Genomic DNA, 18,738 nt, shown 5'->3' with positions numbered 1-18,738 from the left:
TCCCACAGCCTGGAAGAACAGAGAGGGTCTCTGTGCAGCGCCCTGTCCTCCGGGCCTCTTCCTGCAGAGGCTCGCTGCCGCTTGGTGGTTTCACGTACAGGGCTGGCTTCACACGGTGGGAAATGAAGAGCATGTGGTGGAGTTTGGATCTTTTCTCTGGCAGCGCCCTGCGGCTTCCAGGCAGCCGCAGGCTCAAGAGGGGACAACTCGTGTATGCAACATACCATGCTGACAAGGAAGGATGCTTGGAGGTCAGGCGTGTGTCCCATTCACAATGGGTTTCTTGGGACCCAACCCCACTGTGAGTCTAGCAGCACCTGCATTTTGAAGAAAAGCCAGAGCAGAGTGGGGTGGAGAAGCTCTTGGAAGCAGGTCGTAAGAAGCCCTGAGTGTCCTGCCTGCAAACTCCCACTCCAGGTGGGAGGGGTCGAACCGCTCCTCTGCTGCTCCACTGCATCCCAAGAGGCAGGGAAAGATACCGCCCCAAAATGAGTTCATGGCACTTTCCCTCTTCAAGACTGCCCATGATGTTTACCTCCAGCCTCTCTATATGGAGAATATGAAGTTTCCCAGGGCTTCAAATCTCATCCTGGAAATGGTTCTAAGGAGGAAGACCCAGGAGATCTCCCTGGACCTCCCCTGAAGCCCAGCTGAATGCAGCATTTCTTACTGAGCACGTGGGATTAGGGTTCCTGCAGACCAGAGCTGGGCCTCTCAGCCCCACAGGGTATCCTTTCCTAGGCTGGATGGATATTTGGTGAACATCTGATTTCAGAGGGTCTTTGGAAAGGAAATCCAGCCTGTCTTCTGCTACTAAAGTCTGGAGTTGGGGTCTGGAAAACTGCAAGTAAATAGATATCGCACATGTGCATGAGTAAGACATGGATATGTGTGCAGAAGGAGGGAAATGGGACCTGAGCAGAAAGGAGGACTGGAATTCTATGTCAGGGTATTATTGTGCTCTTATATACAGGGGTTTGTTTAATTTTTAAATAATCCCTTTATAATTTTACTCAGATGAAGAGAGGATTCTCAAAGAGGCCAAGAAACTTTCCTAAGTTCATAGGATTATGATATAGCTGAGATCCAAATTCAACCAGAGCATACTGCTGTCCCCAGAATGACTTAGTTGTCTTCATTTAATTTCACTTAAAGGATACTGAGGCTCTATAAGTTATGCCACTTAAATCCTGGCCAAATAAGACAGAAAAATCATGGGGGAATGACAATATACATTATTCAAAATTCTTCAAATAAAACTGAACAAAATGGTTGGGTAAAATATAACTTCACTGTGATATATGGCAGAGTTTTGGAAAGTTGTCTACATATATTCTGTTACTATTTTTATAAAATTATGCTATTTCTTTTGCTCTCATATGGGACAACAGTTCCATATCATTTATACATTCAAGCATAATTTTTATGTTAATCAGGGAACTGTTATTTGAATAAGTCTAGCAAATGATCCAAAATTACTTCAATCTGCAAATCCCTTATAGCTCAGTTCCAAAAGCTACTAAGACAAATAGAACTGTAAGCTAGCTATGCTTTAGTGATTTTATTGTTTTACAGGAACATAAAAAAGAGAAAATGTGATATATGCTTGAGTACATAGATTTGACAAATCTTTAACTTTCTTTAACTGTGGCAAAGATCTTAAGGGTTAAATAAAACCAGGTTGACACGATTTCTTGTTTGTTTATACAAAGTAATTCATAAATTCATCAAGCAATGACCAGTTGAAAAGCAATGCTAGAAATGTAAAGATACACCATTGCTCTTTTTCCTAGTCTTCATTCCCCTTCACATCTCCTCTGGTTTCTTGGCTTAAGTACACACATGAAGTGATGATCCCCAAATTGATATCTCTAGCTCAGAACCCCACGGGTCTCCTCTACAAGTCGGTGTGGGCACCTGCAGACACCTAATAACATGTGTGAAGCCAGCTTCTCGTCCTTCCTCTTCATAACCACTTTTCCTCCAGACCCCCTTTCACCGTGCTTCTTTACACTTTTGGGTGCTCAGTTCAAAGAGGGGTGCCCTCCCTATCTCTCACCTGTTCAACCATCAGCATGTCCTCGCATGTCCACCCACGGTCACTTGTCTAGATCAAGCCACGTCTCCTTTGCTTACACGCCTGCGGTGGCCTCCCAAAGTGTCCTTGTTTCTAACCTCCGCCCTCCAGCATCTATTAGTGGCATGATGACTGGACATCTCCTGTAAATCATCTTTGTAGAACATCCATCAGATCTTGCCATGACTGCTCCAGCCAGCCTAGGCGCAGAGGCTGGAGGGGCCACGGGGCCAGGGAGTGGTGCCAGGTGACTCACCGGACCAGGCAGGTGGTGTGTGGCTGTCGGTCACAGAGGACCAGCCATGAGCCACACTGTTAGGGACAGCCACATCCCGTGTGGGCTGGGCATGCCACCAAGGCAGGACACTCCCATGGCGAGCTCAGTTACTGACAGAGCAGAGGACAACTCACCAAGTGCCTCACCCACAAGAACAAAGAGGCCTGGGCCATCCCTGGACACCCAGAGGGAGCTGAAAGGAGCACTCTGTTGGTTTTTAAGAGAAAACAAGGATTGCCTCCAGTGAGTCACCATTGAACCAGACACATTCAAACGGTGTTAGATGGTTTACGACGATTCTTTTGTTATATTTATTAAGATAAACCATTAGGCAAGCAGTTAAGGATCTATGTGGGAGGAATCAATACCAGATCTATAAAATACTTACTTTTTAATACTTATTTGTGTTAAAATATAGGTTAAATATCATTTACTACTTAGCATAATGTTCAGCCAGTTGATGAAAGTTAATAAATTTGTTTTCACTTAAAGATTTAATAATTTTAAGAATGCAATGATATAAAAAGACAATACTACTATATAAATATTAATTTAAATTTAAAATTTTGAAAAATGTATCTACATATACATGTGATCTAACATGTATGGTATAATTTTTAAATCATGCTCATATTATAGTCAGTGGCTAAAATTTTTAGTGGCTTTTATCAGATTGCGTGGTCTAAAAAATGTAATGACTGAGATTAGCAGTGTTTGAGAGGGAAAAATGCTCTAAATAGACATTAAAATAAAATTTAAGTTATTGTTTATCTTTGATCGTTAATCTCCATAATAGATACTTTAATTTAATTTATCATGCCTTCTTCTAATATACAGTGAAATGTATCATGGAATAATGAATGTCATGCATTTGCAAAATTATTTAATTTTACATTTAGGAAAAGTATTTGAAGTTAGTTGTAAACACAGAAGTCTTCAAAATACATTTAACATCCCAGGAGAACTTAGAGTCACCTAACAGTAGTCTTTCGAAAAGATGACACAAAGGCAAACATTTACTCTTTTTTTTTTTCCCCACAAAATTTCGTCATTTATCTCATAAAAAACCTTCTTATCTTTTGTCGATCTATTTTTGTCTCATGAGCTGCATATGCCTTTGTAAATACAGTCCCATTAAAAGATGGCTTTATGTGGCACAGGACCTGGGTCTAAGAGATAGGGACACAGTTGAGAAATCCCATGTTCCCTATGTACTATATCTGGGCAGCAGACATATAATTCTTAGAAATGACTTTATAATTTTATCATAAATAAAATGATGGACGATGGGTGTCTGAGCCTTCCCATCCTACCCTATCAGGAACAAGACCAGCTATGGGAGCACACTTCTAGAACGTCCCATCTTGGTGAAATCCTTGGGGGTTCATCTTATTGCTGTCTGTACATGTGCAGACCGCGTCCCTCCACCTGATGGCCTTGCACTCCTTGCCCCTCTAGCTCTCCCTGAAGCCTTCCCAGTGTGAACCTTCCCCAGTGAACTCCAGAGGCCCATGGAGGGAGCAGGAACACGCAGCCTGGCATGGGCTAACCAGCCACTGTCTCTTGTTCCTATCCGCCCACAGCTACAACCCCTGACCCTACCTCAACATTGCTTTTCAAATGTGTTCTACCTTTTCTTAAAAAAAAAATCTCTGGATTCTCAAAAATCTCAGCCATTGCCCAAATATTCAGATCCTTTGGTGGTGGAAGGAAAGAGGATCAGTTAGCATTACGTGGAATAATCCTTTATGGAGTAGAAAAGAGACATGGCAGAGAATGTGAATTTCCCCTGTAAGGGTTAGTGACAGCCCTTCTACTCTGCCTCCTACCTTCAAGTGGTTTACCCTTGCCTGTCTGCTTGGCAAGGGCGCTTCACATGTGCTGTTTGTAGAAATAAAACTTACATTTAAAAATTTTTAAAGGGCAATACCCAACTGAGACAATTTCTTAAATTTGTGCATGGAATATAAAGTTTTCAAGTATTAATATAAAATTTTAGTAGATGAAAGACTATTCATAAAACTTTAATATCTGTTACTTATGCTTCTCTATTTTCATTTGACACATGAATTTTTGCACAGATATTAAGTCAATTTACCAAATTTTTATGGCAAATTAGTAGGAGGAGCATTAAAACAAGGTGTCCTGAATCTTTGGCCTATTCAGCATTTGAAGAAAGTGTTTACTTTAAATTCTAAATAAATCAACATAATTAGAGCACTGTTCGAGATGCTTTTAATTGTGTGGTCTTATGAGAATTAACTAAAAACTGAAATCTAAATAAACAAGAGTGGCAGAAAACACACACTTCTTGCTTTTGCTTGTTTGCCATTTCCAGAAATCTCTTAGCAACTAATGGGTTTGAAAGACCCAAATCTTAGGTGCATGTGGACTGGAATGGATTCTCCATAAAATTAGAAGAAAATTTGACAGCTAGCTTTTAATAATGAAATTCAATAAGTTAATTAAACAACTTTGCATAATTCTGTTCCAATAAAAACTGATTCTTCTGTATAAGGGCAGGGCTGCTGTAGATAGATATGTCCCTTGTTCCTTCCTAAATGTCAAGAGAGGTCAACAAAAAGAAGGCCTGTCACTCACCACCGCACCCCATCAAAATACTGCCTTTGTCCAAATAAGGGAGAGAATCCTCAGGGGAAAGCAAGCGCAGGAGTGAGCTACTTTGAGGTTCCAGAGTTACAGCTATGCCCTTCACAGAGGGAGGGCCACCTGGGCCCAAGGGCCCTGACATAATTACACACGCGTGTCTGAGGAGGATGGGCCATGGGTCTGTGTTTCAACTACGGTGGAGGAATTGGTGTCTGGGGGAGGGTCAGAGACAGAACTCAGAGGAGCCCAGGTGACCCAAAGAACCACAGAGGATCCAGGTTTGCAGGAGCCTCTAGACTGTGGAACATCATAACACTTTGACAGCTCTAGGACTCTCCTCCACCCCAAGAGGAGGGTTGAGGTCAACTCTAAGAACAAGAATATTCAGCTTCTGTCATTCAATCATTACTAAATAGAACTGCTAACATATCCATACAAGACAGTACTAGCAAAAGAGCAAGAAACAACAGAAAAATTGCGAAATCTATCAAATGAAAGAAAAATACTCATGTTGATTTCTTACGTAATGAAAATTCGATAATGATTGTTGCTAAAATTCACATAAATAGACCTACAAAGAATTTTTTTCAAAGAAATTAATCGCTAAAAAATCTTTAACAACTGATTTCCTCAAATATTTGTAAGAATTATTGAAATCTATATGAGATGTTGTAGAATTGGAGCCCTATGTGCTTTAGGAGGGTAAGGCAAATAAAAATTTGGCTTCTTTTCTATTTGTTCACAAGCTAAATTTCCATTTATTTTGTACTCCCAGATGAGAGTAATTTGATTTATGAACTTCAGTAAAAGCTAGGGAGTGCTAAATTACTTAAAGCATTCCCAATATGTATTTTCAATTTTAAAAGGATGAATTACTATTTCCCTTTGAGAGTCTGAACTGTTGCCTTTCACTTCCGTAAATAAAATTTCTTCTCATTAAAGTGGAATAAAACATTGAGAAAGAACCCCTCTATAGGTCTCACATACCCACATTCTGCACCAATTTTGATGGATGGTTCCAATTGTTGATAGTCGTAACACCTCCACTTTAAGTTTTTTCCCCTTCTTTATTTTACATGTAATATAATGAAGCGCTCTTGTTGAATTCAAGTGCTTACATACAGATTATTAAATCTTTTAAAGGAATGATCCCCGTGGTGAGCTTTGTATGAAAGGAAAGATCCTTGATGACGTGAAAACCACCTTTGGCTCTGTGGTTGGGATTTGGGCTTCAGGGACTTTCAAAGCTGACTGCATGCATATATTTAAAAGAGAATTTTGACCCTTGCTGTGTTTTAGTAATTAACGTATAAAGGGAACATAACATTTTTGGAAAATCTAAAGAACAGGAGGTAATGTGGCATTGTTTCTTCTCAAACACAATCTGTATCTCTAGAATAATATGAAATAGTGAGATACCTTAGAGAAAATAAGAGAAATGAAATTAAGTACAAAGCTAACAGCCATTCCCATTTGAAAAATTAAAATAAATTTCTTAACTGGAGTTGTTGAAAGATCATGAAGGACAATAACTCGTGACTTTAAATTCCATACAGATATACAATTGCCATCAATGTAACCTGTCCCTACCTACGCTAACTAGGTAGGTATTGTGTTTTGTACCAAATGTTTGCTAAGAAGAAGTAAATTTTAAAAAATACTAAGTTATTATTTTTTAATTGTAGGTGGACACAATACCTTTATTTTATTTTTATGTGGTGCTGAGGATCAACCCAGTGCCTCACACATGCTAGGCGAGCGCTCTACCACTGAGCCACAGCCCCAAAGAAAGTAAAATTTTGATGCTTTCACTGTGTGCATGTACACAGGGAAGGAAGGAATACAGAACCAAGCTGAAAGACAAATCCCTGCATAGGCCTGTGATTCGGATCAACTGTCTCAGCTTCCATAGAGCTATGACTAACAACTATGAACTCCCCTGTCTGATTAATAGGAATACAACTTTGGAGGTGAGTACAGGAAATTGAACCCAGGGGTACTTAACCAGCCACATATCCAGACCTTTCTATTTTATTCTTTTATTTTGAGGCAGAGCCTTGCTAGATTGCTGAGGCTGGCTTTGAATTTGCGATCCTCCTGCCTTAGCCTCCTGAACCTCTGGGATCACAGGTGTGCACCACTAGGCTGACAATAGGAAGACAATTTTTATTGGACCTAAACTTAAATGCATAGCTACAATTCATGTTTCCAGGCTCATTTACAAAACCACGATATAATAAAAATCTAAAGGTTAACCTGAGTGTTAAGTAGAAAGTAGGAAAACAACTTTGGAAATGCACAAGTGCTGCTCAACAACACAGCCTCCCAGCCAAGCTCTCTTCAAAGTGCACAATGGCTCTTAACACAATTCTTCCACCTACGTGAACTGCTCAAGGTGAGCTGCAGCTATCCATCCACCTTGCCCCTACCTGCACGAACCCCTCCGACACAAGGATGGTGTTTTCCTTCTGCATATATCCCCTAGCCCGCCTAGTATCATGTTCCACATGTTGAAGGAATAAATAAATAAATTTGATTTCATAATAATGTGATAAGAATTTTGGGTGCTTTGATTAATACCAACATTTTTATCTTATTCCATTGCCCAATGAGAACCAAGAGTAATTAAGAATTATCAAATGGAAAAAAGAAGAACTCTTAGAATTCATATTGATTTCAAAATGGTTTGAAATCAGGGAAATGCAAATGAAAACCACAATGAGAGGTCACTCCACACCTACTGGATGGCTGTTAATAAAAAGACAAGAGGTAGCAAGTGTTGACAAGAGGGTGTTGAGAAGAGGAAGCCCTTGCACGCCCTTTGATGGGAACACAAGCTCATTATAGAAAACAGAGTGGTGGCCCTTCAAACAACTAAAATCAGAACTGCAGACAAGCTGTCTATTGTCTGAGTGTACAGCCGGAGGAGAGGGACTCCGTGCCTCACAGAGACACGTGCACTCCTATGTTCACTGCAACGCCACTCACGAGAGCCAAGACTGGAAGGCCCAGCACCTGCCATGGGTCAGTGGATAAAGAAAATGTGCTTTACAGACACAATGGGGCATTACTCAGCCTTCAAAAGAAACAAAATCCTGTCCTTATACAACACGGATGTACCTGGAGCACATGTTGCTAAGTGAAATAAACCAGACACAAAAAGACACATTCAGACTCAGTATTTGCATGTGGAAAGTTAAATAAAAAAAGAAAAAGAAAAGAAAGAAAGAAAAAAGAAAAATACAGATGCATAGAGTAGGAGAACAGTTACCAGAAACTGGGATAAAGAATAATGAAATGGGGTCAAAGACACAAAGTTGATAGCATATAATAATATTGTGATTTATACCAAACTTTTGATAAGGGAGTAAACTTTTGATGCTCTTGCCACTCAAAGTAAGAATATCAGGTGATGGTGTGTGGATTTGCCTGAATATAGTGATAATTCATATGTGCATGCGTACATCAAAACATTATGTTGTATACCTTAAATACAGGCAACAAGAGAAAAAAAATTAGTTTGGGAGAAAAAGACAGGGTGACATGTCGTTTATGCGCTTACTATCCATACACACTTTAATTTCACCCGCAGCAATGTGGCTGCACACCCGTGGGCTGCTCTCCATGCTGTCCGTCCGGGGCTGAGCTAAGCATGATGCCTTCCCTTTCCAGTGCAATGAAAATCCACTTAGTTCTACTGTCCAGTCACTGTATCCTGCTTCCATTTAAACTTTGGGATTTGCTGATTTTCGGGATGACGATCTGCATTTCCCAGACACATCTAATGCTTACAAACACTCATTTTCCCTCCTGAAAGACCGGTGGTCTGCATGTGTGTGAGACAGAAGGACAATGAAGGCATCACCTCAGTTTCTCCTTGCCGTGCACCAGGGGGGAAGTGTCTCCTAATTTGGACGTAATGAACTGGCCGATCTTCACAGAGTAAGACTAGTGGTCTTCACACAGGAAGATGGCACCAACTTGAATTCAGTCGCTTGAATATTTCAGGAATAACTGTTTTTCTCAACCTCTTAACAAACTCATGAACATTCCTCATATGGGACTACTTGAGAAATCTCAGTAATGAAATTTGCCCTTTGTCAAATGCAACGACCTGACTTCTATTTTCTGCACACGGTGGATCTTTTCAGATCCAAGCTCAGTGGGGCGTGAGCACAGAGTGATGAAGAGCCTGGCTCCTCACTTCTGGCATCACAAGCATGTCAGAGAGATGAAGCTGTGTGGAGATTGATGAAACCATATCGATCTCCTTCCAAGTATGGGCAGCGGTCAGCTTTCTTTCTGAAGGCCTGTGGATCTGACTCACACCATTAAAACCTACGTGAGTGCATTAGTGGAAATGTATTCTATTATCCCGTCTCCTGAGGACTCCCAAGGAAGTGAAGCGCATTATGTCGACAGCTACTTTCAGTGACATTTCAGGCAATTTTCATGTCACGCCTTAACCTCATTTCCACTGGCTAACAGGAGATAATCAGATTATAATACCAAAGGTACCCAGGATCGATTCCTTGGAGTTGGGAGAGCTCTCCAACACTGGGGATCCACAACACTCAGGAAAACGAGTCACCCTTTCTCCTTACACTGGGAGGGTAATACTGCAGAGCAGGGAAACGTTTGGAATTTACCTTTCCTTGGAAGTCAAGCCACTAAGTTGACAACCGGACACAATGTCCCATTTATACCTTGTAGGATCCATGCATTATAGGGTGGGATACATTGTACCTGGCCAAAATTAACCACCTAAACTTTATGAAAAGAAGAGACATTTATGTAATAGCAATCATTGATCTAGAAGAGTCATTAACTAATGGCTCTGCCTAACTGCCTTTTGGAAACTGATAAAAATGCTGAACAAGCATATGTATTTAATAATTTTGATAATGCTGCTCAATATCTAAAATATGAGTGCCAAATAAGCTTTGAAATTAAAAGAAACGGCATCTGCCTCCTGCAGACCCTGAGAGGTGTCCCTGGCCTTCCCAGGGACTGGGAACCTAAAGGAAGGAGGCTGCAGCTCTCTGGGGAGGGTGTGTAAGCCCTGCTCTGGGAGACCATGAAGGCCTTTGTTTCTCCTGTCCACTCCACGCCAGCACCATCAGCTATGCGTCAGGGAATCATTCCCACAGTACTAAAGATGGCAAAACAATCTCCTTGCATTTAAGTAAAACTCCACAACTAGACCTCCTATTGGGAGAAAAATAAACAAAGTAATACACTTATTCTTTGGAATGCTTTTAATGATTTTATGGCTTATGTGATGTCGTGATCTCAAAGAAAAATCTTCAACTTTGGAGTTGCAGCAATGGTGATTTCGGACGGGATGACACTGCTGTGTCCAGATCATGGGTAAGCTCATCTCCCATGAAGACCACTGCTGGCTGCACTTAGCCTTATGCTAAAATTTTGCTGCATGTCTACTTGTGAAATGTGACGGTAGCATGTGTCACTGTTAAAACCTCATGGACATCTTGAATGGAAAAATATCCTCCACACATAAAACAAATGATGGACATCACTAGGAAATTAGATTCTAAAACTTAAACAGAACTTTGTATGAAAGAAAACTTGAAGGGAAATATGTTCTAAACATTTGCACTTGCAATTTTCCACATCAAAAAGGAAACCTGTGACTTTTGCTACTTTCAATCCTGACTTTTCAAATCAGATGTATACCTGTGAAGGGTTTTTCCTTTTATAAAGGTACCATTAGAAAAAATGGACCAAAGTGGCACCAGAGGGTAAAGACAGGCCAGGGTGAAGGGGGATTATACCTGTGCCGTCCTCGGGCGAGAGGACTGGGTTGAGTTTCCCCACAGGGTCCCAGTCAGGGAGGGTCCTCAGCATCTGCTGGCTTCCTTCGGTTACAGGAAGTCCACGAAGAGTGAATAAGGGATGGTGATGGTGTAGTGCTTTGGTTTGTTAATTAAGTATTTTAGGTATGGTATTTTTCATTTTCACTCTCTATTTCTTTTCTTTTGTTGATAAAAAACCAAAACAGTTATGTGAGCCTGCCAAGGACACTGTGCATAGACTCCCCTCTCATGGTGCTCCTTTCAGCTGTCTCTAGACACAGCTAATGCCGCAGTGTGGACATCCACGAGTTAAAGGGACACCAGTGGGAGCCTTTGGCTTCTTAGCGGCATCCTCCTGGAGCCGACTGGGGTCCCTGCAGCCTCTTTCTTACTCTCTTCTGCTTCTCAACCGTGGAGTGAGGGACTTTACTCGGCCGTGCACTCGGCCATGAGGTGCTGCCTCATCTTGGCCCAAGAGCAACGGGGCCAATCGACCATGGGTCAAAACCTCCAAAAGTATAAGCCCAAATCAACCTTTTCTCTTTATAATCTCATTATCTCAATTATTTCACTGCAGCAAGGGAAAGTTGACCGGCATGGCGAATGATCACAACACCTTCAATTTCAGAAGCAACATGGTGTACTTCTGAAACTTCCACCTGCTACAGCTGCTTCCTAAATGGGTCAGAGCTCAGTCTCTTCTTTAAATTCTCGTGCAAATCTCTAAGAAGAGAATCTCCATTTACTCAAAATAATAGAGACAATTTTCCCTAGATTATTTAATATTTCTTGAGTTTCCACATAGATTTTTGAATGCCACACCATTCCAGGTGTTGGAGTGGAACAGAATGTAATCCTCAGCATGTTCCTAAGGGAGTTTCAAGACCTAACTCCAGTGGGGCACAGTGGCACACGCCTGCAATCCCAGCCACATGGGAGGCTGAGGCAGGAGGATCCAGAGTTCAAAACCAGCCTCAGCAACAGCAAGGCACTAATCAATTCAGCAAAACCTGTCTCTAAAAAAAGATACAAAACACAGCTGGGGATGTGGCTCAGTGGCTGAGTGCCCTGAGTTCAATCCCTGGTACCAATAGAAAACAAACAAACAACAACAACAAAAAACACCTGCTTCTGTCCAAAGCGGACTCTGACTGTGATTGCGGGTGGGATTAATGTCCCAGAGAAGTTCTTTCAGCACACCCCAGCTGACTGAAGTGACCCATGGCATTCTTTATCAAGAAGTAATGCAGGTTCAGAGTTGAAGGTTGATACCCCAACAGGCTGCAGGACTTCCTTGTGACAGATGCTTCAGGCCACCATGTAAGCACACATCATGATCAGTTGGTCTTGTGAGATGTGGTCCACAGCGTGATACCTAACCCCATGAAGAGCACAGGGGTGGCGCTCTCCGGAGGACCAGTCTTGTCACCTGTGACACTCCACTCTGCACCCAGTCCTTGGTTTGGGCTGTGGCTTAGCCACCCCTGGGGGGCTCAGAAAGCACTCTTTTGTCTTCTTAGAGCTTTCCCCTTCTTTGGTCTTTTGTAGAGAAGGAGACTAAGTGGGGGGTGTGCTCTTTAAAAACACCTATTCATATTCCTGAAAGATGGTTATTGTGACCCAAAGCTTTCTCTCCTAATGACTGAAAATGGAGCGCCCCCTCCACTGTAGTTCTCAGGCCCTGTCTTCATGCTCTGGGCTTGGTGCTCTTGAGGGTCCTTTCTGGGTCTTCACTGCCTTTTGTAAGTGAGACCCCGCTGGACAGAGCTTTAATAGGAATCTAAGGGACACTCACTCCAGAACAGGGCTCTTTCCATAAAGGCCAGGTGAGACTTCTGGGCCTCCCTTCAGTGCTAAGGGACAGAAACGCTGGGTCCTCACGGCAGGCTCCCGCCCTCCTCTGCCCTGAGCCTCTGCTGTCCTCACTTGGCACGTTGCTCCCCTTCCCCCAGGAGCTTCCTAGGCATGGGCCTGGGGGACAGGGCCTGTCCTGTTCCTAGTCCTGGTTAGGACCCATGACAACACGTGACTGCCCGGAAATGCCAACAGGTATGGGACCCTAAAACTCACTGCACGTGGGATACTATTGGAGATGATCAGAGCTGCACCCACAGCCTCTCCCGGGTCTGTGGGAACCTGGCCCATGTGTATAGAGGAGGTTGTGCATGATTGGGAGGGAGATGAGACCCATGGGACAGAGTGGATTATGATAAAAAGGTGAGTACACCCGTCTCTAAGAACTTTAATTGGAGGCAAATCCAAAGCCTCCTGGTTGCTGAGTCAGGCTAAGAAGCTGGGAGCCAAAGACAACTGAAGGTCTGTTCCACAGGAGCTCTCTCACTGTCCACCCTGGGTCAGCAGATGTCCCTCACCTCTGGACAGTGACTGATCCCTAATGAGTAGCGCCATGTTCTGAACGTCTGTGTTCCCATAAATTCACACGTTGCGGTCTTAAGCCGAGAGGTGAATGAGCTAGGAGGTGAGCTTTGGGGAGCTGAGTGGGTCATGAGGGTGGAACCCTTCTGAGTGAGATCAGTGCCTTATAATTGAGATCCAGAGAGCTGGCTCACCCTCCTAGGCCCAAGTCTGAGGCCCAAGACGCTAATAAATGAAGACTGAGGAAGCAGAGGGTCCCCACGGAGACTTTCTCCTGCTTCAACTTGGTCGTGGTGACTCTGGGCTTTGATCTGCACCTATTCTCATAGGTTAGGGTGAGGGTTATATATCTGAGTGGGATCATGCTTTCCAAACTCCGTCCCTGAGGAAAGCCATCTTCTGCTGCAGCTGAGCCAGCAGCTCCTCCCACTGGCCTGGCTCTGGCTTGGTTGAGGCCACGCCCCTCGAGGTCCCATTCTTTGGGATCAGCACCCTTTCTTTTCACCAGTGGGGGATTTGCCCTGTTCAGGGACCCAAGCAGTCTGCATGTGCCACTCTGCCCACCTGCTGTTCTTGGCCTCTTTCCTCATTCTCCATAGCTAATGGCATCGTGGTCCTTCACAACCTGGTTTCCCTTGAGAACTTCCCTTGGAAGGGGACAAATATCCTTTCAGATGTATCACATCATAAAGTTCGTTTTGTCTAATCTTTAATTTGTTTATTAATGCTTCAGAACATTTTTATTTTATGCTTTGATAAACACAAGGAATAAAATTGAGCACCAATCAACCCATCGCTGCCGTCAAGGAGCTCAGCAGCCCTAAGGGGACAACAGTTCAGAAGACAGCGTCTGGCAGCCCGCGGTGGCAGTGGTACTGGCTCTGATTAACTGTGAATGGAAAATGCCATGGTGCCTTCTCTGCTGTCTGTCACCTGGGCTTCTGTTTGCCTTTTTATTCTAAACTTCTCTTGTTAGATTCTTAAAGGGCCCCAAAGTGACATGAGCAACAAGAACTGCCATAGTGGCAGCAATATGAACAGCTATGCTGCTGCTGCTAAGAGCAAGAAGGGAGGACAGGGAGGGGGCAAGAAGACTGAGACGGCAACGTCCACCACAGGCCCACCCAGACCTGGAGCTCTGCATCTCTGCTGCTAATCCTCACCACAATCCCACACCCTCATCTTCATTTTGCAAATACCAGGTCTGAGAGTCAGAGACCTGGCCCAAGACCCACTGTGCGAAAGTGTCAAGTAGCAGAACACGGATAACAACCCAGATTTATCAGACTCCATGGGCAGAGCTCTTTCTACTCTAGCAAACCGCAAAATTAACAATTATCAAAATTGAAAGACTCTTCTAGAATCTGGAAACTTTAATGCTAAATTAAGACACCTGAGGAGTTAATGTACTAAGATTCCTGGTGGATTTACTGACATTCCCGCTTTGGGCACAGAGACTCCAGGACCTTATTCTCACTTGGAAATGTGCACAGAAAGTACTTTCAAGGGCTTCATCTTCTACAATCTATTAACTTTTGAATAACTTTGTCAAATTCCATTCCTGCAATGCTGTTGGATTTTATTTGTAGTAATGGAAAATGGCTTGTCAGAGCCCTGCTTCTTCCCCAGCCACCCCAGACAGCAGGGGACAGTAAATCAGGCCCCCTGGGGATTGCAATCATGTCTGGGCAGAGGCACATCTGCCCCAGCTGAGTCCCTGCTCTGACTGAGCGGACTTGCCTTATAGTTTATGTCGTTTTTAGCCCTTGGCACGGTAAAAACTGAGCAGCCATTTTACAGCTTTCACTGTGCCCAAATCCTCCAGGATTTAGTAACTCCAGGCAGTAAATAAGCTGGGAACCTCTTTGCAGACTAGTTGACATCCACACTTATTCATTCAGCAAACATTTATAGGGGTCCTAAAACACACCAGCCTCCTGGGAGGTGGAGGAGCGAGGGGAGGTGCCAAGGGCAGAGAGAGCAGCAGAGGTGAAAAGACGCCTCGCGCCCGACCTTAGCTTTGTGCTCTCTCCCTCCAGCTTCCACTATGTTTCTATAAAAAAATAAAATGAATTTCTCCCCAAACAAAAGATGCTATAAAAAAGATGGAGGTTGGCATTTGAAGTGCAGATGTGATGGCAAGCCACCCCAGACTTGGGCCCCTTACCATCTACATCCACTGCCTGTCCAGGGACAGTGCTGGGCAAAGCAGAAAAAACAAGGGAACGCTGCATCCCAGGAGCGACCACTCCAAACTCTCCTAGCAAACCCGGCACTAGAGCACCACTGACACACAGAGGGAAAACAGAAGCTGAGGAGGATGGCGGCAAAGACACAGAGTAGCATGTGGTCCCCGGAGACCAGGAGGGATCAGGGAGGACAGAGAAGGGCCATCAAGGAAAACAGCCAGGAAGGACCGGTAAGTGCTAGGATTCCATAGCTCAGTGGATGAGTGGAGAGCACAGCCCTTCACTGTTTCTTCCAAAATGACAAGATGACATAAAAATTGATAGATATTTAAGGAGATTGAGGTGCTGATAACTCTAATTCAACTATCATTCATCATAAACATCCTTTCAAATATCACACTGTACTCCATAAATATGTGTGATTATTATGTATCATTTAAAATATAAGTACACTAAAAATCTTCTTTACAACAAAGGAAACCATCAATAGAATGAAAACATGATCTATAACTACATCTGTAAGGGTTAGTATCCAGAATATACAAAGACCTCAAACAACTTAATAGCAAAAAATAAAAAAAAAATAGATTAAAAAAATCACAGATATTCTAATTAAAATGGTCAAAAGCACTGAATGGACATTTCTTAAAAGAAGACACAAAAGTGGCCGAAAGGTATATAACAATGATCCACATCACTAATCAGGTAAATGCTAATCAAAGCCACAGTGAGGTCATCCTCTCCAGTTAGAAAGACTTCAACCCACCTGAGGAAGGGTACTAGAGGATGGCAGGGTGTGGTGGGGATGGGGCCCTTGCCCTGTTGGTGGGAGTACCTAGGGAGGCTCCCCAAAACCTAAGGCTGGATCTGCTATGTAATCCAGAGGGCCCACTACTCCTGTGTGGCCGCAGTAAGGCAGCCAGTACAATGACGAGTCACCTGGCCTCCACGAGCACTCACCATAGAAAAGGAATGGAACTCAAGTGTCCCTCAGCAGGTGGACGGCTAAAGACACCTGCAGCCTGATTCAGGCGTGAAAGGATGAAATCCTGTCATTTGTAACATTGTGAATATATCTGAGGTCACTGTGTGAAGTGAGAAAGAAGCAGACAAAGGGGACAAGGACCTTATATTCTCACTCACATGTGCAGGCGGCAATAGGACGGGGCTCTGAGAGGCTGGAGGATGGTAGGCGCGGTCTGTTCAGGGCCCAGCTACCCCGGGGACAAGGGAGGCAGCGCTGGGGCTCTGATGTATGTGGGGTGGCCACAGGACCTGTGAATGTGCTCTGAGCTCCCAGGAATCGGGAAGGAAGGATTTGGAGTGCTTTCATCACGAATAAGTGATAAATGTTTGAGGAGAAAGGTGTGTGTGCCCTGATGTACACGTTGCACAATGTATACAAGTAGTGGAACATCATGTCGTTCCCCATACACATGATTTTTTGTCCATTAAAACTTAATTAACTGTAAAATGTAAGAAAACAAACAAGCAAGTTCCTCGAGGTGTTTGCCTTCAAACAAGTGCAAGTTAACCTGCAGGTGACCTGTCTCACCAAAGCCTGGGCCCCAGCAGACTATGGCAAATGAGGTCCAAACTGACCTCTTCCGGGAAAGAAGGAAGGAGGAGGGCTGAGGGGCCGCCGGGGTGCCCACTAGTGTCTATGGTATGGCTGACATCTCCATACGTGTTTGCGGAGTTAATTCTCTCAATAAGGCACAAAGGTGTGTAGCACACTCCCCACTCCCGCGGATGAGGATGCCCAGGCCAGGAGGGTGGATGAGTCACCTATGACCTCAGCACAGGCCTGTCCAACCCCTTGGTGCACTCCTCCAGTGTGGGACCTGGTTGTGTTCTCTGGCTGTGTGTGTGTGTGTGTGTGTGTGTGTGTGTGAGACAGAGAGAGAGAGAGAGAGAGAGAGAGAGAGTGCCCCATCCCTGACGAAACAAGAGAAGTCCAACAAGAAAACAAACCAGAGTCCCTCAGGGTTTGCTACTACATTATGCAGAACATTTCTATTTTGTGGAGTATGTTTACTTCTGTCTCAAATGACACCTGAGCTCAGAGAGACTGTGAAGTGACCCTATAGCTTTTTTTACTTTGGGTAAAAAACCACCACAACAAAAAAGGTGTACAGAGATCGCAAAAGCCTGAGAGAGTTTGTATTTAGGCCCTTAGAGACCATGAGTTCAATCCTCCCTTACCAAAGTGAAGAGGTCTCCTTCCCGAGAAACACTTGCAGGAACACTTTCAGAGGTTGGAGAAGCTGACATGACAAGTGACTTCTGCCTGCGTTGGTGAGCAATACTGCTTTTTCTTTATAAGATAATTTTTATTTGCCTGTGATATTTATAAGCTGTGTTAATATGATTAGTACTTAAATTGAGACTTAATATATTTACCTGCAAAATTCCCCTGCAGACTACAAGGATGTGCTTTTGATTTTTTAACTTTCAAGAAATTTATAAAACTCCTTTTTAAAATGCAACCAACTGTGCAGTGTAGTACAAACAAAAGCAAATTCCCACTTACGGATGTGAATTTTCCAGCGTAATTTATTATACAGCTATTTACAGCTCATTCTGAGCCTTTTATGCATGTTGTATAATTTTCTTTTTGTTAAATTTTAGTAAGGTCCTGAAAGGAAAAGATGAAAGGTAAAATTTAATCAGGTTCTCTGGCTGTAAAGTTTCCTCATGAGGTGAGAAGCTCTAGCACTGTTTATTTAAAAAAAAAGTTGTTAAAGACTTGGGAAGGCATTTGGGAGAAAAGTGTAAATAAATGCTGAGCATGAAAAAGTATTCTGTTTAACAAAACACAACTTCGGTGTGTGGAAAATTATCTTTTATGTACTGGGAATATTTTTCTTTTTCTTTTACTAGATAATGATTCTCAGTTCTTATCCATCCCAGTAAAGGAGGTACCCATTGCTTTCCAAGGCAGGGGAATGACTGGGGGTGTGTCTGATGGCATTCTTCTGGTGCCTGTCTACCCTGTGCCAAGGATTCCCCCCCAGGCCCTGTGCCCTCCATCCCTGGCTGTGCTGGCAGGATTCTGCTGGTTCAGGCTGGTGACGATGGATCATGGGCACATTTACCCTAGACAACAGCAGCTTTGGCTTTTATGCCTCTTTGGGAGGCTGGCCTCAGTAAACTGCTTGTTACGTCTTGGGATTCTGCAAACGCTTCCTCGTGGTGGAGCAGGGCTCTGGGGTGTGTGAAAACACCCCAAAGTCAATGGAGGACAAGTTGGTCCAGAAGCAGTGAATGCTCCTCATTAGGATTTGGAAAGGAGTAGGAGGGAGGTTTCAGGGGGCAAGGGAGGGTTGGGGGAGCTGTTTCCATGCCTCCTCTGCATAAGGTAAGTGCTACTTTTCCCGGGGGGGGGGGGGC

The 18,738-nt window shown here is 43.5% G+C and overlaps 1 protein-coding gene across 2 annotated transcripts in view; it reads right to left on the bottom strand.

Moving 5' to 3' along the window:
* Csmd1 (CUB and Sushi multiple domains 1) overlaps positions 1-18,738 on the bottom strand; it is a 1,636,907-nt gene that overhangs the window by 1,388,959 nt on the left and 229,210 nt on the right. The gene's annotated exons all lie outside the window — the stretch shown is intronic.

Source organism: Marmota marmota, unplaced genomic scaffold (assembly GCF_001458135.2).
Source record: "Marmota marmota marmota unplaced genomic scaffold, marMar, whole genome shotgun sequence".
NCBI classification, from domain to species: Eukaryota; Metazoa; Chordata; class Mammalia; order Rodentia; family Sciuridae; genus Marmota; species Marmota marmota.
Note: the sequence above shows the minus strand (reverse complement) of the source record. Positions and strands in the feature narration are given on the sequence as shown.